The sequence below is a fragment of the Capsicum annuum genome, chromosome 3 (assembly GCF_002878395.1).
Source record: "Capsicum annuum cultivar UCD-10X-F1 chromosome 3, UCD10Xv1.1, whole genome shotgun sequence".
NCBI classification, from domain to species: domain Eukaryota; kingdom Viridiplantae; phylum Streptophyta; class Magnoliopsida; order Solanales; family Solanaceae; genus Capsicum; species Capsicum annuum.
In genome coordinates, this window is record NC_061113.1 from 52835630 (window position 1) to 52842865 (window position 7236).

The following is a 7236-nucleotide window of genomic DNA, read 5'->3' on the forward strand; positions in this document are numbered from 1 at the left end:
CTGGGTCCGTAGAAGTAATCCCTAAGTTCTAGAACTACGTAGCCAGTGTAGGTTATGAGATGTCACCCGTTAGATATGACTGACATACTCAAGGATCACCCGCTAGTTTAGGACTGATCTTAGGGGTCACCCGTTAGTTAGGACTGACTCCACAACAGTTGTCTTTACCCGTGGCATGGTACTGACACCCTTCTAATTGCGGTTACAGATTGGAACTTTATTAGTTCAGATTGGGGCTTGTCGGTTGGATGATTACCTCCCACAGTTTCAGTTTCAGTCTCAGTCTTCAGAATAGAACTAGGTTCAGTTCTACAGAATCAGAACTGTCAGATACAGTCAGTCAGTTATCAGTAATTCAGATTATCAGTGATCTCAGATTATTAGTATATTTAGTTATCAATTATCAAATTCAGTTTCAATATATCAGTTACAGTATATACAGTATGCTCAATGGTTACAGATCCTCTATGTATGCTAATCCAACTCTTGCATGTCATTCAGTTAGTTATTGTTCATGCATATAAACTCATGCATTCAGCCTTACCTTATTTAACATACCAGTACATTCCTACGTACTGATCGCATACCCGTTTTTTGCGCTATAATATTTTATATCATAGGTTCGGACACTCAGGTTCCTGACCGCGCTTAGCCAGATTTAGCCAACAGTAACAGATTTAGCAGTGAGTCCTCATTTATCGAGGATATGTTTTTATTTTAGTACTTCAGCTTAGCAGTATTTCAGTAGATGGAGTTAGTTGGGGGATTGTCCCATCAACTCCACTTTCAGATAGATTCAGTTAGAGGCTTTTCCGACTAGATTTTTCAGATAGTATTTCAGATTCAGATGTTATATTTTATTAGTATTTTAGATGTTTTGAACCTTATAGCATTTCATCCCATTATTCCACATTTATTTCAGTATTATTGTTCGGTGCTCACAGCAGATATCATTCATGGGTTAGCTTGTGGTCCTCCGGGGTTGTAAGTACCGTGTGACGACTAGGAGGTAGTCTCGGGTCATTACAACACCGTACAATAATATATCACTGGATCACTAAGCTCTTTAGCACAATAACATAAACTACTTCAGAAATGGCAGAACTAACTTGCATTTAGTAAAAGAATCTCTCGCCAATTTATAACAGCTAGTGGCGGACTCAGACTTTTCATCAAGTGGGTTCAATATATAAAAAACAAATACGGATAAAGAAAGGAGTCACCAAGGGGGTTCAATATATAAAAATAAATATGGATAAAGAAAAGAGCCAATTAATATTAAGTTGGTTGTTGCTTAAAGGAAAAAAAAAAGAGAAAAGACAAAAGCTCCATAAGAAACCAAAAAGGGTAAAGAAAATAGGTTTTGCATAAAGAAAATAAAAAAATGCATTGATAAGGCTTGAACACGCGATGTAACACTTAGGATATGAACCCATTGCCACTAGGCTAAGCATTCCAACTATGTATATTAGGTTCAAAATATTATATATATCTTATACATTTATAAAGACTGCTTACACGGACATATATATACAGTGTAATTTTTCGACGAAGTGGGTTCATATAAACCCACTTGAACCTATATGGGTCCGCCCCTAATAACAGCAACATAAACTATAGAAGCAAGAAAATTATTAATTTGTTTAAAGAAATGGAAGAACATTGTCTAAAATTTGTCAAGCCATGCAATGAAAAATGTCGACATGAAATACCTACTGCATAATTCTTCAACTATATGAAACAATAAATCTTTTAAGAGACTTTAGACTCTCAGAGTTGCTTGCGTTGTTAATTGTTAAAGTAAACTGTCAATTTCTAATATTGGTGTATATTCTACATGATGCTATTCCATATGATCATTGAGGGACAAAGTTGTTCGGACTTTTAAAAAATATCACCATATGTGCTGGATCCTTAAACAATTCACAACTTCTGAAGGATCCTACATGCTTCTAATGATATTTTGAAGAGGCAAACAACATATTTCAGAAATTCCATCTCTATATTTTTAAATAGGAGAACAATGCATCAAATAAAAGTTAGTGAATGGATGATTAACATGAAAGAAAAAGTCATCTCACAAGTTAACTTCACGTTAGAATTATCAAGGGAAATCATGTGTTGTTATCATTGTGTAGATTAAACTTAAACAAGAACACTATTTCTTTCTGTCATTCTACTCTTTGTGTTTTCACTCGCCATACAAAAAAAAAGAAAAAAATAAGTTGCAGTAAGTAAGCTCACCTTTATTCAAAACCTAAAACATTTTATGGCAGCTAAAATACGAAAGTTCCATCAAAAATTATATGCTCACCTTCCTTAGAAACCCCTTCAATTGATGATTATGAAAATCTCGGATAGTTAGCAGCTTGACTGCAATATCTTGCAGTAGTTAGTATCACATCTGTTCAGTTAGAAAAAATAGGCACATATAAATAGAAAACCTCAAGTTATCATCACTATATGCATAAATTAACACCGATTGTTTCTTCAATGCATAACCCACATGATGAAATTTTTTGTAAAATCTCAGTGCTATAACAAAAGAAATAAAGCAATACAGGGTGCAGAGTGGAGCTGCAGTTAGTGTTTCACTTTTAGTTTTTCATCTAGTCAAGGTTAATTCTGAATAGAAATTTCGCACCCTTTAATTCGTCATGCTATAGACCTATTGACAGTACATAAGTTTTTTCCCCGCACTCCTCGCTCTCTAGTGATCTTTGTCCCTGTATTAGTTCAGTACTTGCATTTCAGTATCTAACTTGGTGTGAAACCATTTTAAATTTATATTTTCTTTAGGTTTGACGGGTCTGAGGAAAAATGAATATAGGCAAACATCATGTGGAGTGAGATAACTTTTTGGGGCCTGTGACTAACCTTTTCCAAGATGTAGAGAAAATATTAAAATATTTCTCCAAAAGCATTCCACTCAACAAATCAGGTAAGCTCGGGATGATTGAAGAATCTGCGCCTGTAGTGTGGCTGATCAATAAAAGCAAAATTAGAAGCATATAACAATAGAATTAGGAAGAACCAGGCTATGAGAGAAGGTATGAATTAAAGTGATAATTTGTTGGTTACATCATGTTGCTCTTACAATTTACAAATAAAAAATAAACCAAAAGTTACTTTTACTACCTGACCAAATGAGATAGAGATAATATACCCTCAGTTTTCAGAACTCTATAAATTCATGAGGCATTTTCATTACTTTCTCCAGTGTCGCAGGGTGTGGATTCCGGGGGTCACTACTTTCTACGAACAACACATCCTTCAAGGTCAAACAATATACATTTTCAATAACAAAGTTCAAAAACCTACACATAAGAGCTCGTAGGAATTTTGTCAATCACATAGAGGGCGAAAGGTCATGGAAAAAATATATACTAAACCATGGCAATGCGATATTGTGGTAACAATGACGAAACTATCCCATCAAAAAAATATTAGATAGATCAGCAAGTGCATATCCAAAAAAAAATTGCAAAATCATTAATGTACCCACCAAATCTAGAAAAGAAACAACAATTAGAAAATTAGGATTAAGTCGAAGTGTAAACATATCTCAAATCCTTAAGAATATCAAAATACACAACAACTTTCAACACATCCACTTGTGTTTAGAAAGAATAATTGAAGAGGCTGCAGGGCAAAGATAAAATATCAAAGATGAAACTTACCCAATAACTATACAAATAGCACATAAACTAAGTAGAGAGAGAGAAGTCTGAAAGAACTTAAGGAAAATGGATAAGGACATTGATGAAACGTGGAAATATGGAGAAAGAAGTAGAAGAGGTCGGTGAGGCCAACATCCTACATTAGTTAGTACCATACGTGATCAGTTAGAAAAAACAGGCACATTATTTTCTAAATTGAAAATACTTTCCATTTTTCTCTTTGTAGTTCTCATACAACAGGCACCAAATTCTCTCTTGTTACTTCAAATTTTTATCTGTTTATGCTGTTTGTCCCATATATAGAATTATATTTCAGTTGGTTATTTATTTATTTATTCTTCATCAACATTTGTGATTTAGAACTATCGCTTAGGATCATGTGATAGCAACATAGATCAAAATTGATCAAACATTGCTTTTCTTCTTTCAATTCACTCAAAATTTTAATGGATATGAGGTTAGAAATTTTGTCCTATCACCTTATTCCCCTTTTCTCTTCTCTACTCAACGCACTTCATCTTTGTTTTTCTTCCTTTATGCGAGTTACATTATTAGTAGTATAACTTGACTTATACAAATTAATCTAATTGCTTCGTCAATTACGTAACTTCATAGTCTTTGGCTTTCAGGTTAAGTAGTTGATAAAGAGCCGAAAGTGACAATGGTGGTGGGAAAACAACAATGTAAGAGCAAATTGGACTACCTCATGAGAGGAAGTTTAGTCAATAACGAAATACCAGTAGCATCCTCAAGCAATGATCTTAATATTACAATCTATTGAGGTCGAAAAAAGCAAGAAACAATATAATATCAATTCACAATCGAAATTCAAATTAATATAAGAACACCAAATTCAAATTAATATAAGAACACCGCTTTAACATATCGTTGGACAAATAGTGATCGACATATTTGAATAAAAATTAGAAATGTTTTCTATTTCATGAGGTGGACAATATTGTACAGATAATATTACCTTTCTTGACCCCAGAAAATTCAACTTTTAAGCCACCAACAGCAGATATTACTGCATCTAATAAAGTTTAAAACTAATATTGAGTACTCAAAAAAATAAGACTAATTTACTCAAAAGAAAAAGGCCCCAGAGGACCATAAAACGACAATCATTCACTTCTCAGACGAACAAATTTAGTAAAATGTCCAAGCAGTATTGTAAGATCAAATTGGACTACCTCATGTGAGGAAGTTTAGTCAATAACGAAAACCAGTAGCATCATCAAGCAATGATTTGACTATTACAATGTATTGACGTCAAAAAAAGTAGGGAAGAATATAATAACAATTGACAATCAAAACCCAAATTAATATAAGAACACCATTTTAACATATCATTAGACAAATATTGCTCGACATGTTTGAATAAAAATAAAAAACGTTGTCTATTACATGAAGTGGAAAATATTGTACAGATAATATTACCTTGCTTGACCCTAGAAAATCCAATTTTTAAGCCACGAACTACAGTCCTTACTGCATCAAAAAAAAGTTTAAAATTAATATTTAGTACCCAAAAAATAAGGCTAATTTATATAGAAAAAAAGGCCCTAGAGGAACATAATACGACAATCATCCACAACATCTGCACATTTTCTCAAATTCCACTATCATTTCTTTCAATAAGGTAATAAAACTGAAAGCAATTAAATTGGCATAAGAAAATTTGAAATGGCTAGCATCATTGTAACAATATCCATAACTAGTTAACTAAACTTACACATATGATTTCAGAAAGAAGCCGGAGAGAATTATATCAAACCAAGTAAAAGAGAACAACTTAAAAAACATACCAACAAAATAGAATTTTCTTACCTTTTGATTTGGATTTTCTTTGAAGAATTTCTCAATGTTGGTTCAAGTACTTTCTTTCTAACTTGTATTTCTATTGAACAGTTGGTAGGCAAACACATTTTTAATTACATTGCGATTTATAATTAAAAGTGATGCTCGTAATCAAAGCAGATTTTAAAAACTAAAATCATATAAACAGAATTATACAAATAAATCTAAAAAAGCAGAAGAAGATAATTCTCAACAAACTCACACATATGGTTTCAGAAAGAAGTAGGAGAGAATTGTATTAAATCAAGTAAAAGGGAACAACTAAAAAAGCATACTAACAAAATAAAGTCTTCTTGCCTTTGATCTAGATTTTCTTTACAGAATTTCTCAATGTTGGTTCAAGTACTTTCTCTCTAGCTTGTATTTCTATTCTTTCAGAAAGAAGTCGGAGAGAATTGTATTAAATCAAGTAAAAGGGAACAACTTAAAAAACATACTAACAAAATAAAGTTTTCTTACCTTTGACTTGGATTTTTTTAATAGAATTTCTCAATGTTGATTCAAGTACTTTCTCTCTGGCTTGTATTTCTGTCGAACATATAATTCTGAACAAACCATAAAGATTGAATCTTATCATCAAACATCCAATAACTATGAACATCTAACATCAAAAACTATGAAAACAAACATTCTGAATAACTCATAAAGCTTGAAACTTCAACGTGATACATCCAAAAACTATGAAAACAAACACAACCCTATAAACCAGAATTCTTGAAAAACTCATAAAAATAAATTTTTAACATAGAACATCAAAATAATTCAACATGCAAAAACTTAAGATGTCAAATTTACCAAAAGATGAAGGCCCAAATCCTAGTCAAACAAATCTATAAATCAAAGAAACACTCGAAGAGAAGAAACAACTCAGTGATCAAGAAAGCCCTTAAATTTAAAAGCCCATTTTGTGTCCTGATGAGACATACAAATACTCCTCATCTGATTGACACGTTTAATTTTGACATAATAGTTGATTGACATGTATCTAATTAGTTAGATAAATAAATAATAAAAATACTAAATTAGCCTTTGTTGAATGACGAAAATAGGCCGGTAAGGAAGCTGACAGGAAAATAGTGACCTGCTTCTCATGACTTGTACATACTAGTAAATCTAGTCTTTCTATAATAGTACATGAGGAGTATGATTTAATTCTATACCTTGCCAGTAATTTTTTTTCACACAAACAGTATAGTACGTGTGATAATTATCATATTTGCTACTATTTTTATTATATTACTAGTTTAGTATATGTGCTTTGCACGTATATGATTACTCCTAATTTCAGTTAAAATTATTTAACAAACACTTCAATTTATATTATAACTAAATTCACATAAAAACATTAGTTGTTACTATGTACAACTCTACTTAGATTAAAATAAATAATTGATAAAAATATTTAAAACCTCTCACTTTTAATGATAGTTAAAATATATAGAACTCACTTTTTTAGATTTTGTTGTTTTCTTTTCTTTTTAAGATTTAAATTGTGTTAACTCAAAAAAAAATCTAAAAATATACTTTTTTATTATATTAATATGAGAAAAGTGTGACTAATAATACTTGTCATATAGTTTTTAAATATTATAATTATAATTTTAAAATATTAAGTTAATCTAATTCAATTTATCTTCAAAATTATTTAAAATTGTTGCCTAGAAACTATTAAGTTTCTAGTAGAAATAGGATTAAG

The 7236-nt window shown here is 31.4% G+C and overlaps 1 long non-coding RNA gene across 1 annotated transcript; it reads right to left on the reverse strand.

The window, feature by feature from the left end:
- Positions 1–3082: 3082 nt before the first annotated feature.
- On the reverse strand, positions 3083–6417 carry LOC107866348. Its single transcript, XR_001672889.2, has 4 exons — positions 6336–6417; positions 6000–6085; positions 5121–5171; positions 3083–3271 (listed from the first exon to the last, which is right to left on the reverse strand). It is a non-coding gene; the product is annotated as an uncharacterized LOC107866348 (long non-coding RNA).
- Between the last annotated feature and the right edge of the window lie 819 nt (positions 6418–7236).